This window comes from Thamnophis sirtalis, unplaced genomic scaffold (genome assembly GCF_051295495.1).
Source record: "Thamnophis sirtalis isolate CommonGarterSnake01/CBP01778 unplaced genomic scaffold, rThaSir2_p1.2 scaffold_4, whole genome shotgun sequence".
NCBI classification, from domain to species: domain Eukaryota; kingdom Metazoa; phylum Chordata; class Lepidosauria; order Squamata; family Natricidae; genus Thamnophis; species Thamnophis sirtalis.
In genome coordinates, this window is record NW_028261384.1 from 21,083,265 (window position 1) to 21,099,176 (window position 15,912).

General features: G+C 39.3%; 1 protein-coding gene across 2 annotated transcripts in view; it reads right to left on the reverse strand.

Moving 5' to 3' along the window:
- The window catches only part of SVIL (supervillin), a 172,524-nt gene that overhangs the window by 123,480 nt on the left and 33,132 nt on the right, over positions 1–15,912 (reverse strand). For both annotated transcript variants that reach the window (XM_087712569.1, XM_087712568.1), the window contains exon 2: positions 1,688–1,762. The gene's annotated coding sequence lies outside the window, so the exon portion shown is untranslated. The remainder of the gene's footprint in view (positions 1–1,687; positions 1,763–15,912) is intronic.

Below are 15,912 nucleotides of genomic sequence, written 5' to 3' on the forward strand. Positions count from 1 at the left end.
CATGTGACTGTAAGGGTGCTGCAATGGTTGTAAGTGTGAAAAATGGTCATAAGTCCCTTTTTCCAGTGCCGTTGTAATTTTGAATGGTCACTAAATGAATTGTTGTAAGTCGAGGACTATCTGTACACATAATACTCCTACTCCTCCTATTTCCCCACAGCAACCATGTAAGAAGACTTAGGCTGAGAGAGAACCATTTTATTTTTTATAATGCTTTGGATAACTTGCAATACTTTCTGCTATCAGTATTATAATAGAAACAAGAACAGCAATAATATTAATGGACATTATGAACATAATTATTAATTTTTAAGGAGTAACATCCTATTTTGTCTAGATAGGAAACAGGTCCATAGAAGATAGCTTTGGCATGGGAAAGCATACAGGACTGAGTCTTCTTAGGTGGATTGCTCTTAAACTAATTATAGGTTTCTCCAAGTTTTACATTCATTTCCATTTTCTTACAAATTCTTCAGAATTTTGCCTGTATGAAAGTTACAGTTTTATCAGTGTTCATTGAATTCAATTTGAAAATATTTGGGAGCAATCTATATCACAAAATAAGGCCAAACTCAGCCACCAGTAACATTACCTTTCCTACTGGTTTGCTAATGTATGTGCACACATGCACTCGGCCTTCCATGCATGCGTTTTGATTAAAAAAGTCCCTAAATAGTACGAAATAGAGCCACCCGCGAATTCTGGCACACCCACGAATTCCACTACTGGTTCGGTTGAACTGGTCCAATCCGGTTGATTACCAACTTTGACTGAGACATTGTAAGTATTACTATATGTATCTATCCTAACATTACCGAAAATATGTAGGAAATACTTCCATTGCTCCTCATTGTAATATATGCTATATAGATAAAGAAAAATAAAAGGATGCCCTATTTTATGTTTCAGATTCCTTGCCTGAAAGCCAGAACTCATTCTTTAATAGCCAGTTTGCTATAGGATAAAACTCTGTATAGTCCTTGCTATATTACTGTATTCATTGTTGAAGCTTCACTAGTAGATTCAGTAATCAGCAGTGAAAATATCGAGTCCATTGAGAAGGGAGTAGGACAAAACCTTGCATTATGTGATCAATACAGGTAAATACTCGCCTTAGAACTGTAATAGAGCCTGTCCATCCTGGACATACGGCATAAAGGTGCTAAAATGATTTTGCAGCAGTTGTTAAGTGAACCACCGCACTTCTTAACTTAATGCTGCAGTCATTAGCAAACCAATGGTTTAGCATGGGTGTGGTGTCCCCCCAAAACCTGGAATTTGGAGCCAATTTTCAACAAAATCATCATAAACGGTGGTCATGTGATTGTGGGACATTGCATCCCCCCCAAAAAATGATGCCATATTGCCAGTACCCAACATTTGATCATTTGACTGTGGGAGGGCATGTGGAACTATTGGACCTTCAAATCTGGGTCATAAACAGTCTCTAAATATATCCATCCTAACTTTGAGCAGTTTCTAAGTCAAGGACTACTCCACATAGTTATCATGTTATCATTATCATATAGGCCAAATTTTACATCTATCAGTTTGGTTCAAGAACTGAATTAATGATGCAATGAATCTTCCTTGTAGTGTATTCAAGAAGTAAGGTTATGGACAAAATCGTTACATTTAACATTTGAGATATGTTGCTTCTAAAAAACACTTTCGTTAAGAAGCTCACCTTAACCGCTGTTCCTCACTGCTAGGGCACAATGACCGACACCAGCCCTCCGGAGAAACTTTCAGTTACTTTTCCCTAGAGGAAATAAAAAAAATATATGATTATTAAAGGGACCGACAAGTCAAATGAAATAATTATTGTCTGTTTGAACTTAAGGCTGTGATAGCAAACCTATGGCATGCATGCCACATGTGGCACACGGAGCCATATTTGGTGGCATGCCAGTCGTCTGTTCCGGAGCACATGTGCCTCCGGAGCCTGGTGTGTGTGTGTGTCATTCATGCATGTGAAGAGGGGATTGCATGCTCAGGTGGGCAAGGAGGATTGAATAGGTGTGGGCGATAGCACGCACATACACATACACAATTTTGGCACCCCATAAGAAAAAGGTTCATCATCACTGACTTAAGGGTTGCCTAATGAAGAACTTTGTTAATGTCCCACCACACCATGAAGCCACTTGTGATCATAGTAAGGAGTAGATAAATTGCACGTTAGAAAACATGGCCTGTTCTAAGAGGTAAACTTCTTAAAGAGGTATTTTAAGTATTTTGCAACATCATCTGAAATTTTATGAATGCAAAGGACAGTGCACTATGTTGAAGTCCTCAACAGATAGGGTTAAAGGTGATGATCTGAAAGATTAGCAGTTTGATGTTGAGAGTACATGAGATCATGCTAATAAAAGCAATGTGAATATAACCAACCCTTTCTGAATTCTGAACTAAGATTGTAGAGCTCAAACACAGAACATGACTCTCAAGAAGATCAATGTGCACAGACTCTGATATCATAGATCATGATTTGAATATTTGTCAAATATGTTGAAGCAACGGCAGGGCGTCTCACATATGGTATTCTTCACTTGAAGTTGTACTCTGGTTTTGTTTCTTTTACTTGTAACAGGATAACCAAGTTGGAAGAGACTTTGGAGGTCTTGTAGTTCAACTCCTGCTCAAGCAGGAAACACTATACCAGGGATGGCGAACCTTTTAGACACCAGGTGCCCAAACTGTGCCCGTGCATGCCCAAACTGAAAGGTGCACACACACACACATGCATGGATATGCACAAATGTGCACGTGGGCGAACATCCACATGTGCATTCACAAACATGTGCGCAGATGCACAGCAGAGATCCGAAGACCAGCTGGATGGCGGATGGCAGGGCATCCCAACACTGGCAGCCCGGCAAGAGGTAAGATCTTTTTTCTTTCATGAGCTTCTGTTTCATTGTTTGCAGGGAAAGAGAAACTCACGAAATAAACGCCACGGAGATCTGACCTGTGGTAACGGCATGCGTGCCATAGGTTCACCATCACGGCCCTATACCATTTCAGACAAATAGTTGTTCGATCTCTTCTTAAAAACCTCCAGAGCACTCACAACTTCTGGAGGCAAGTGATTTTTCTGATTAATTTTTCCAACTGTCAAGAAATTTCTCCTTAGTCCTAATTTGGTTCTGTCATTGATTAATTTCCATCCATTGCTTCTTATTCGTCCTCCAGGTGCTTTGAAGAATAGTTTGACTCCCCCTCTTCTCTTTGGCAGGCCCTTAGATATTGGAACATTGCTGTATTAGATATTGGAATACTATTTAGATATTGGAACAGTGCTATATTATCAGCCAAGAACCTCTTACAAGGCCTTCTTCCAAGAGAGATACTGAAGAAAAATATGAAAAATGAATTTTAAAAGTCTACAAAAGAAAAGCAACAGCTTTCTTTTGAGTGACTTTACTCAGTAAGAAATCTGTATAGAAACTCTAGCCTTCCTCTGAAGGAGTTCCTTTCATTATACAATGACCTCTAGTGTGCTAAGGAAGTATCACATTTATGACTTTGTAAGTAACTCAAGGCAGTGAACATACAGTATATAACACTTCTTACTTCTATTTTCCCAACAACAACAACAACAACAACAAGGAGGTTGAGCTGAGAGGGAGGGACTGGCCCAAGGCCACCAAGGAGATATTTTGCTGAGGAACACTGCTATGTATGTCTTAGTACAGTGTTTTTCAACCTTTTTGTGCAAAGGCACACTTTTTTCATGAAAAAAAATCACGAGGCACACCACCATTAGAAAATGTTAAAAAAATTTAACTCTGTGCCTATATTGACTATATATAAAGTGTTTTTCCCACGGCACACCTTACACTATGTCACGGCACACTAGTGTGCCGCGGCACAGTGGTTGAAAAACACTGTCTTAGTATACTCAGAAGTAAAAGAAACTAGATTAATGGATGACAGTAAGCCAATGATTTTAAATACTGAATGAAATACTGTATCACTAGCATTTAGACTTATATACCACTTTACAGGGCTTTACAGCCCTGTCTAAGCAGTTTACAGAGTCAGCATATTGCCCCCAACAATCTGGGTCCTGATGAAAGAGGCAGGTTGGATGCACCGTGCTTGAATTCAAACATGGTGGGGGCAGGGAAGGGAAGTATGGGACAGGTCACCTTAGAACCGTGATGGCAAACCTATGGCATGCATACCTGAAGTGGCATGCGGAGCCATGCCGCCTGGCACCTGTGGCAGCACCCATTGCTCTTTTGGGTTTCTGGAGTGCATGCACGCATGACAATCAGCTGGCCTTTGTAGGTGCAGCAGTGCCGGAAACTGGAAGAGCTGCTCTTCCATTTTTCAGCGTGATTATGCGCATTGGCCAGCTGACAGTAACTGGAAGACTAGCTGGCTAGGGCTCATGGGCATACCGGAAACCGGAAGTTCATTTTCTGGTGCAGGAATGCTTCCTGGGCAGCTCCTCTTTTGGGTTGCACCCCTGATGAGCATGCGCCAGGTTCGCCATCACTGATTTAGAATATTGGCACTACTGGATTTAGGTCACGTACGGCAACAAAGTCTCAAAACTAATGAGGTGTTCAACTTAAAATGATATGGGTGAATCTCTCCAGCCTTTAAAATGTACAATGTCACATCTTTACATGTCTTAAGTGGGATAGGAAGGGGGGGGATTACTACAAAGCCTAACAGAAAGTTGCAGCTAGAGCAACCTGTGTATGCCTTATTGATAGAATTACAGAAAGTATTCATTTTTATTTGGAAAGCAAGGGTGTGAGAATGAGGAATAAAGCTAATGCATACATGATAAAGTTTCCCTTGAGCTGGCCATGGTCTGTACATTTTTCTGAATAACACAGAACTGCCTTTCTTCCAGATTTTTTTCCTTTTTTTTAGTTACAGGCTTCTTTGCAATTTTGGCATTTATCGGTAGTCTCCCACCCAAACACCTACTGTGTTTCCCCGAAAATACGACCTGTCCTGAAACCTTGCCACATTTTTCGCATGGGCAAAACTATAAGTCCTCCCTGAAAATAAGCCCCTGGACAACCCCCCCTCCAGCCAGGCAGAGCACCGCTCACCAAACTACCGGTATCCCAAAGGTGCTCACATTGCTTGGCGCCTTCGGATACCACTAGGTTGGGGAGTGGCGTTCTGCCTGGCCAGAGGGGGGAGTGCCGGGTGGCTGCTCCCTTGTGAGCGAGCTTCCTTATGAGTGGGCTCCCAATGAGCTGGGCACAGCCTGAGGGGTGAAGCAGCCATGAGGTGACCACACTCACGAGCAGCCGCCCGGCAAACACCCTCTCCAGCCGGACAGAGCGCAATTCACTTAGGGTACCCCTAAGGTGGCAAGCCACGTGGTGCTCTGCCTGTCCCCCCAACTCCTGCAGCTTGGCACATTCGGGATACCCCATAGGTCAGTGCATGGAGCTCTGGAGAGGGTGGTTGCATGAGCGCTTGTTTCACCCCCTCCTCGCATCCCTCCCAGCCTCACAATGCCCTGGTCCAGCTCTACCTGCAGGGCCAGGGCACCACCACCGCCATGCTCCAAGCATAACTTCTTCTCCGGCTTCCAAACTCCGGATCTCGGCTTCCGATTCTTCCAGCAGAGGCCACTCTAGGAGTGCAGTCTGTGGTTGTGGGTGCCGGGCCCATAACCATAGAGTGCACTCCTAGAGCAGCCGCAACCACCCTCTCCAGCCTGGCAGAGCTCCATGCATTGACCTAGGAGATATTCCGAATGTGCCAAACTGCAGGAGCTGGGGGGCAGGCAGAGTGCCACGTGGTTTGGCGCCTTAGGGATACCCCCCTAGGTCAGTGAATGGTGCTCTGCCCGGCTAGAGAGACGGTTTGCCGGGCGGCTGCTCATGAACGTGGTCACCTCATGGCTACTTCCCCCCTCAGGCTGTCCCCGGCTCTTCGGGAACAGCCGCCCTACAACCCCAAAACTATAAGCCCTCCCCTAATAATAAGGCCCAAGCCATATTTTGTGGGTCAAAAGAAAATAAGGCCCTGTCTTATTTTCGGGGAAACATGATAGGTCCAATCATATTTATCTTTTCTGAGATCAACCAAGACCGGCTAAGTGCTCCAACATCTGTTGCAACATAAATCATGATGAGAAAATATAGAACAAAAATCCATATACCCTACTTAAAGATGGTAACCCTGTGGAAGAAATATTGCCTGCTCACCCAACCAAAGTAATTGACAATAAGTCACATTCGCTTTTGTACCTATTCAATATTTAACCTTCACACGTAAGGAAATATTGCTATCACTACATCTATCCTCCACTCTCAATCTCCCAATTTCACTTACAACTTTACTATCTCTCTGATCTATAATCCTATCTTAGAAAATGTTTCTTTCCAAATCCTATAAACACCAGGAAATACACATTTTGTTTCTGTCTGGGTAATGAAATGCTTTCACAACATAAGATATATCAATAAAGTATTTTACAATCAAACTATTAAAATTAAAATGTTAGGTATTTTACAATCAAACTATTTACTAAGATTGTATTACTATTATTATCATCCTTCCTATTACCTATCTCTTCTACTTATGACTATAACTTTGTTGCTAGTATTGTTACAATTTATGTTTTATTTAGTTTCCTGGTATGATTTATCTTGCTTATTTAGTATCCTATGACTATCACTAAGTGTTGTATCTTATGATTCATGATGAATGTTTTGATTAATAATAATAATAATAATAATAATAATAATAATAATAAATCATTATTTTATAATAATATAAAAATAATATAATAATAATAAAACATTAAAGAAAGAAACAGAGTCACTAATCCTGGCTGCGCAAGAACAAGCTATCCGCACAAATGCCATTAAGGCCAAAATCGAAAAATCCTCTGATGATGCCAAATGCAGACTTTGCAAAGAAGCTGACAAAACTGTTGATCACATACTCAGCTGCTGTAAAAAAATCGCGCAGTCTGATTATAAATTGCGGCACAATTCAGTAGCACAAATGATCCATTGGAATTTGTGCAAAAATTATAATATTAAAACAGCAACAAACTGGTGGGAACATCAGCCTGAAAAAGTCACAGAAAATCAGATGGTCAAGATCTTGTGGGATTTCCGTATACAAACCGACAAAATACTGGCGCATAATACACAGACATCACACTGGTTGAGAAAAATAAGGTCACAATCATAGACATCGCAATACCAGGTGATAGCAGGGTCGCCGAGAAGGAACATGAAAAAATTGCAAGATACCAGGACTTAAAAATCGAAATTCAACGACTATGGCACAAACCAGCAGTGGTAATTCCAGTGGTAATTGGCACACTGGGTGCTATTCCAAAAGCACTGGAATTACATTTAAAACAGTTAAAAATTGACAAAATCACCATCAGTCAAATGCAAAAAGCTGCACTGCTTGGATCTGCACGTATATTACGAAAATACGTTACGACGTCCTAGGCCCCTGGGTGGGGACCGACTAGTAATCAATGCCAAATCCAGCGAAACAACTGGCCGCTGTGATACAATTCTGTTGTTGCGAATAATAATAATAGATGTATATAACAAAATTGCTTTAGCTTCCACTAGTGCAATCCATAACAGAAAATGCAAGACAACATGAATAGTATAGAGCAGAGGTAGTCAACCTTTTTATACCTACCGCCCACTTTTGTATCTCTGTTAGTAGTAAAATTTTCTAACCGCCCATAGTAATGGTGATTTATAAAGTAGGGAAGTCAATTAAATTTGAAAAAGGAATGTGCTTCAGTATCGGACAAAACCCATACCGCCCACCATGAAAGCTGGAACGCCCACTAGTGGGTGGTAGGGACCAAGTTGACTACCACTGGTATAGAGAATAATCCTTATACAAATAATATACAAATAAAGAAAAGAAATCATGATTTATCACTTATATCTTTTATGTACACTGAGAACTTATGCGCCAAAGACAAATTCCTTGTCTGTCCAATCAAACTTGGCCAATAAAAATTCTGTTCTGTCCTATTCTGTTCTGTTCTATTCTGTTGTACTCTATTCCTACTCTTACTCTACAAGTTAAGGAACATCTTGCTTGAAGCAGACTAGCTCAGAGAGCAAACAAACAGCTTGAAAAGCTTTACTACAGATGCGATTGACTGCACTGTCAGCAGTATTAATTAAAAATGGCAAAGTAAAAGGTGATAGGATCACCTGTTTCGAACACAACAGCAGGCTTTCCAAGCAAAGCACCAGATGCCAACTGTCTTTTCTTGTTTAATATCACGAGCAAAATAGTTATCTGCCAGCCACATGGAACTCTTTAAACATAACCATCTGGCCATAACTTGAGCATTAATCTATTTCACATTACTACAATGATTTACTTCAGTTTAAGCTTCAAAGAGAATTTAAAAATATAATTGGGGAAACATAAACAAACTTAACCAGATGCAGTCATACACTAAGACAGTGTTACTATAAATTCTAGCTTATGTTCATAAACAGTATGTTGGACATATTCACCTTTTGCTCTTACATAGTTCTGTCTGCCAGAGTGGCAAAACAAGCCAAAAAAAATCAAAAGTACTAGCTTATTTGCTACTATAGGTAGTTTTCATTTAATGACTGGTCACTTAGTGACCAAAGTTACAACAGACCTCCCAGAGTTACTTCTGATCTGGTTCTGATGGCCACATTCTCCTCTGCAGTCATGTGATCATATTTTGAGCATTTGGCAACCAGCTCATATCGGTAGCCTTTTTCAGCATCTCATACTCAATTGAACATGATTTTCCATATTTGTTTCTGGTTTCTAGCAAAAAATTCCCATTGAAGAAAATTGGTTGCTTAGTGATCATGCTATTCATTTAATGACTGGCATTCGTGTAGCAACTGATGCAAAAAAAAAAAAAAGACATAAAATCAATGATGGCCATGTGGTTAGCCTCATAACAATGGCCACAACTTACCACCATAATTTCAGGCTCAATTATGGTCATAAACCAAGAACTACCTGTAGATTACAATTAGGTTTCTGACCTGCACTTGTCAAAGAAGCTGGAGTCTGTTCTTGGTTTATGATTTTCTGGTAAGGTTCAGAGTGACAAGCCAGGAATTCATGAATGACTATAAAACCAAGCCATCATTTTAATATTTCTAAGTTTATGAAATCATTATGACAGGAAGAAACACTAGGACAGGGGGGCAAATTTGCGGGCTGGATGCGTCACACTCTGGCCATGCCCCCCCGTTTTAGCAAAGGGGAAAAAAAGTTGCGATACATTATGTGATGACGTAAGCTTGACACCCTTGGACCAGGAGCACCAGCCTGTGCCAGCTTATGAATAATAAACCCAAAAATTCACAGCACTGCACACTGACCTAATAATTTATTGAAGATTCTCCATAATCCTTGGCATTCTCTTGAAATTCTTTTTGGTTGGTCATCGTTCTCTATTATCTTTCGATTTTATACAAATTCATGAATGCCACTTTCTACAAGTCAAAACAATAGATTAGATGCTTGGTTGGTCAACGAAGAGACTATTGTGGTGTTCAGGCTTTTTTTGGCAGGAACGGCAGACCTGACAACTACCAAAAAGTACCCACATTTCCAGCAATTATGAAGATGTGCGTAAGAATTTTGAAATCCAGATAAAAGAACCTAAGTGGGGGCAGGAAACCACAATCACAAAAGTTGCTTTGATAGTGTTTCTTGTGCCACATGGCTGATTACTGCTCCTGAGGAACAATGTAATGAAGCTTTGAAAGACCATTTCCTTCCTAAAAGTGATTGAAATACATTCCATTGAAATTGGTACAACTTACTCTAAAAATAAACATTGTGTGTCCATGGTCACCAGGAGCCAAAAAAAATTTCAGGGGATTTTTTTTTAACCAATCAATCATCTTATAGTTTGCCCTGTTGCCTAATAATAATCTAGTGAAATTATTTTTTTATTCCAACTGCTTGCAACACTAAGCAACCCTCAAAAAGCTTACATTCTTTTCAGCCTTTGCTTAATATGTAGGCGCTAAGAACAAGTTACAGATGTATTTTTTTTAAAAAAAAATCACAGAACTCTTAAGAAACCACAAAGAAAATACAGTAGTTCTTCCATGTATGCTATTTATTTTCCTATGATTCGCTTCACTATTGCTAGTTTACATGAACCCCATTTAAATACTAATCTTACCTTAATGATAAAACTAACAATCAAAACCTTCATTAATTAAAAGACTTCTGCCATCTGTCAGAAATGGTGTAGAGCAAGGGTGTCAAACTCATGTCATCACATTGTCATCACATAATGTATGGTTGAATTTTTTCTTCTTCAATAAACAGGGGATGGGCATGGCCAGTGCGTGATGCATCCAGACCATGGGTTTGATACCCTTGGTATAGAGTCTCCTGCTTAGGTAGCGAGTTGGACTAAATGACCTACAAGGTTCAAAGTTCAAAGCCTTTATTGTCATTGTACATCATGTATACAATGAAATTGGTTTAGCCTCTACTGGTGCCGTCCATACAAGAATACAAGACAACATGAATAATATAAAGAATAATTCTTTACTTTTATAAGTAGTTAGGGGGAAAAAACTAGTCATACATTTCCATATGTATGTCATATTCTGTGCAACATGTATATTACTCTGGTGTGTGATCTTATATCATGGTATATACATATTACACACTACACTGCCACTAGTGAAATTTGTCATATTAACCTGTTTGTAGTGCCATATGGTTTTTAGGAGTCTGACAGCCCATGGAGAGACACAGTTTTCAAAACTATTTGTCCGGCTGTGACTTCCAATATTGTTATTCTGTAAATAAATAAAACCTCCAAAACTTGGATGTTGTGTGGACTTCAATTCCCAGAATTCCCCAGACAGTAGAATTCTCAATAGAAACTGAAAGCCTATACTTTTAGAACTGCTATAATGAATTAAGCAGCAATTTAATCATGTACTGTAGACAAAATGCAAGCATGTTGGTTTTATATACTGAGAAACAGATTATCATTTAATTAAGGATGGATCTGTCATCTATACTCATCTCACCTATGGAGCATATTTGGCACTCAGGCTTTTTTGAGCCTCTCTGAAGTGCCTGAAAATTAAAACTTAATATTTATTTTCTAATAAATAGCAGGGCAAAATAAGCTGCAAATATTACTGACATTTTCCCTTCGTAAAGGCAAACCACAGGCAAAAATATCACCCGCTCTTATGTGTAAAACATTTGCAAAAATATTTCCTTAAATCAGAGAAGGTTCATAGAATGATTTAATGCAAAAATTGTATCCTAAACAAAAATAGATCTAATGTACTGTTTTTTGGGAGTATAAGATGCACCTCCCCCCCAAAAAAGAGAGTGAAAATCTGGATGCATCTTATACACTGAATACAGCATTGAAACCCTATCCTGCGCATCCCATTTTTTTTGCAAAAATGAACGTGCAGAGGGTTTGGGAGGCTTGCAAAGTGCTCCTGGGCGCTGGGGAGGAGACAAACGAGTGAAAATTGACCCATTTTTCAAAAGAAATGTGGGTGTTTCTGCCCTCCCCAGCCCACAGGAGCACTCTACAGGCCTCACAAGCCTTCTGCACGCCCTGTTTTTTGTGGGAAAAAATGGGGCATGCAGAGGGTTTAGGAGGGCAAATTTTTTTTTAAAAAAATTATCTCTTCTTATACTCCGGGCATCTTATAGTCTGAAAAATATGGTAGTTTTTATTTTATGGTAGAAAACTTTTCTACCATATTACTAAATTTCTTTAGCACAAAGCTTTGTGTGTATCAATTAGACAAACCTTATAGCTTTGTGATACAAAACAGTATATGCAACTAAATTATTGCCTGGGAAGGTTAATGGAAGCCACCTAGTTTTATAAAAATAGGAGTTAACCCCAGATTATCTGCTAATGTTGGTTTAAAAAGTAGCTGAACACAGTTCAGTTAACTAAGCAGAATTCTTTGAGGCAGATACAATTTTAACAAAGGTATTCCACACTTCTAGCAAATAAACTGGACAGGTAACACTGTTTTAGTAATGCACTTTCTACATAACTGGATTTCTCACTGCAAATAGTCCTCCTCAGAAAATAGATGAAAATCCTTCCTTTTATGGATACATTTGAGCTAGTGAATTAAAATTACTGAATTCATAAGCCATGGATTACTTAACCATATTTTTTTCAAAGAAACTTTAATCAGCTATATTCACACAAGAGCAGGGGAAAAAAGGCAGCCTTATACTACTTTCTCAGAGATTTCTTGAGCTCTTAGTAAAAATATACAATTTATCCCTCAAACAGGCCTCAGTCCCAATGGACTAGAAGCTATCCAGTTCAACACATTTTTTTTAAAAGGGGGAGGACTAAAGAAATTAAAGTCAGTTTATTTGGAGCAAACAGATAAAGATGAGAAATCATAGAAAATAGTTAAGTACACAGAACAATGAGTCTTGCTGAAGAAAAATTAGCAGTTCTGTAAAGTTGGGACTCCCATCCAACCGTTTTTAAATGTCAGTAGATGGAAGGACTAGAAGTCATCTTGTAAACATTGTAGGCTTGGATTTTTGGAAAGCCTTTGACAAGGCGCTAAGAAGATGTAGAATGGGATGGCTTGGGATTTTATGGATTGTTAACTGATTAAAAACACAAAGAATATGAATAAGAAAAAAAAATCTTTCACAGTGGCCACACACAAATCCCCCAAGAACTTACTTACTGCATTAAGACCCATGTGTTGTAATGTATCTTAATTTGCTTAATCAATCAGAATAGATCTGGAAGGGACCTTGGAGGTCTTCTAGTCTAACCCCCCTGCTCAAGCAGGAGACCCTATACCTTTTCAGATAAATGGCTGTCTAGTAGCTTCTCAAAAACCTCCAGTGATGAAGCACCCACAACTTCTGAACGAAATCTGTTCCACTGGTTAACTGTTCTCGTTGTCAGGAAGTTTCTCCGTAATTCCAGGGTGCTTCTCTCCTTGATTAGTTAACCTTGGTTAACCTTTGGAATTCATTTCCATAAAACATGATGATGGCTACTAAATTAGATGGTTTTTAAAAAGGAGATTTAGCAAATGGGAGGGAGGGGGAATCTACCAAGGATTACTTTGAAGATTTAATGTTACTACCAAGTTGGTGCCTCTTGCATCCAAATAATAACTGCAGAGAAAAAAGGTAGGAAAGGTTGCCTATCTCCATCTCTTTTCCTTGTAAGCACCCTGAAGTACCATATTTTTCAGAGTATAATATGCACAGGAGTATAAGACGCACCAAGGTTTTGAAGAAGCAATTTTTTAAAAAAGTAAGTAGGTCAATAGAGGGATAGAGAGGAAGAAAAAGAGAGAGAAATACAGTAGGTAGGTAGAGAGAGAGAGTAGGTAGGTAGGTGGATAAAGGGAGAGAGAGAGAGAGAGAGAGAGAGAGAGAGAGAGAGAGAAATATAGTAGATAGGTACGGAGAGAAAGAGAGAGCATAGGTAGGTAGGTAGGTAGGTAGATAGAGGGATAGATAGAGAAATACAGTAGGTAGGTAGGGAGAGAGAGAGTAGGTAGGTGGGTGGGTAGATAGAGAGAGAAATACAATAGGTAGGTAGGTAGGTTGGTAGGTAGATGGATGGAAAGAGATAGAGAAATACAGTAGGGAAGGAGGGAGGGAGAGATTGTAAGTAGGTAGGTAGGTAGGTAGGTAGGTAGGTAGGTAAAGAGAGAGAGTAGGTAGGTAGATGTTTCCAGGTGTATTTATCCATGTGCTGGAGAAAGAAATTGCTGACAACCTGCAGCACATAAGACTTGTTTCTGCTGGCACAGCACTTGATCAATGTAATTCTCATCAATCATTATAACTAAAGAGCTTTCCAAAAGGGAAAAAAAAGTTATTGCACTCTGCAAACCTCCCCAAAATGGCCAGTTTTTCGCAAAAAGGGGCCATTTCCCCCCCCCCCAAAAAGGCATGTATAGCCTTGGGGGTGGGCTTGCAGAATGCTCTGGAGAGGGCAAAAATGAGCAGAAAACGGGCCCGTTTTTATAAAAAAAAATTGCATGCATAGCCTTATGGGGGCTTATAGAGTGCTGCTGGGGGCTGGGGGGCACAAAACGGCCCATTTTTGCTCATTTCTGCCCTCCCCAGCCCACAGGAGCACTCTGAAAGCTTCCATAAGGATATGCACTTTTTGTGAAGAGGGCGGGGCTTCGGGAGGCAAAAAATGTTGTATTCAATGTATAAGATCCACCCAGATTTTCAGTCTTATACTCTGAAAAATACGGTACCTGATTTTCTCTTGGTGAGAACAAAATGCTGGACCAAAATGCAGCATTAGTGATCCTACAGAATTATTCTTCTGGTATTATCACTGCACTTTAATTCCTTATACAAGGAATGTTACTATTTGGTTGGCTCTGTTGGCTTTATCACCTTGACAGCAGCCATAAAGCTTTCCAGTTGTAAACAGAATTAGGGCAAGTCAAAACAAAAACTTTGTTTTGCATAATGCAATGCAGAAGTGTCAATCACTCAATCAACTCTTCATTCACCAAATGGATACAAAGCCAAAGTCAATTTTTTACTAGTTTTACAAATTGATGGGTTTCTGTAACATGCAAACAAAAAAAGCTCTTATTTTTGAAGTAGGATCCATATACAGCTGTTTCAACATTCAATTTTGAATACATTCAAGTGGTACTAGAGCAGGGATGTCAAACTCACTGTGTCACATTGTCGTCATGTGACACATCATGACTTTTTCCCACTGTGCTAAATCGGGGGTAGGCGTGGCCAGTGAGTGATGCATCAGGCCTGCAGGCCGCAAATTTAATACCCCTGTATTAGAGGATCTAAAGATTACATCTTGTGTTTATTATGACTTTAATGTATTTAATAGTGAGTTTGATACAAATATTGAAATGAAGCACACAAAGAAGTCTACAAGTAATCTACAGATTCAAAAATCAAAAAATTGAAGGTATTTATTTCCTAAATTTATATTCTATGTCTTCTCCGAAAATTCAGTGACATCTCTAACAGCTTTTCCTCTACTTTTATACCCAAAATAACCCCGCAAGTGGGTGGGTCAAGAGAATGTGACTAGCCTAAGGACATCATGAGCTTCCATAATTGCGGGTGGATTTGAGTCTAATGTTCCCACTTTAACCCTTAAGGCACACATTCTTTTCTTTATAGCAGCACATTTGCCTCTGAGAGTTTCACAAGTAGCCAGATCAGAGGCAGTATTTATGCATCCACTTTTAATCCTTTTTCTAATCCAAAATCTAGGATGAATAAAAACTGATGATTTAAAAAAAAGTGATTTTTAAAATTTAAATTGGATTTTTTTATTTAAATAGGATTTTTTAAAATTTTTATCAAATTTATTTTGATAAAATACTTTTGGAATAAAAATCTATCTAAAGGTAGCTTTCTAAGATACATTAATAATTTAGTTTATTCAGCATGAAATGGATCTTAGTTCCGTAGCATGAGGCTGTATATTCCGAAATATTTACATTTTCAACTCATTCAATGAATTCAAGCCAAATAGCTCTGCAAGCTAAATAGGAAACCTTCATTTTGTTTGCAAATAATAACAATAAAAATTCTGACTAGCAGCAAGAATGAGTTCTTATTAGTGGTGGGATTCAAGTAATTTAACAACCGGTTCTCTGCCCTAATGATTTCTTCCAACAACCAGTTCACCAAATTGCTCACAAAGTTAACAACCAGTTCTACCGAAATGATGCAAACTGGCTATATCCCACCCTGGTTCTTACATTTAAAGAGCACCCGTCATTTCAGATCCATCATGGCAGCTCCTGTTAGCAGGCATCCACTCACCTGCTGCCCGCCATGTCCCTCACCTGGTGGTGTGTCACTGCCACACCACCAGCCTTCCCATTAAAATGAATGAGATTGTCAGTGAGTCAA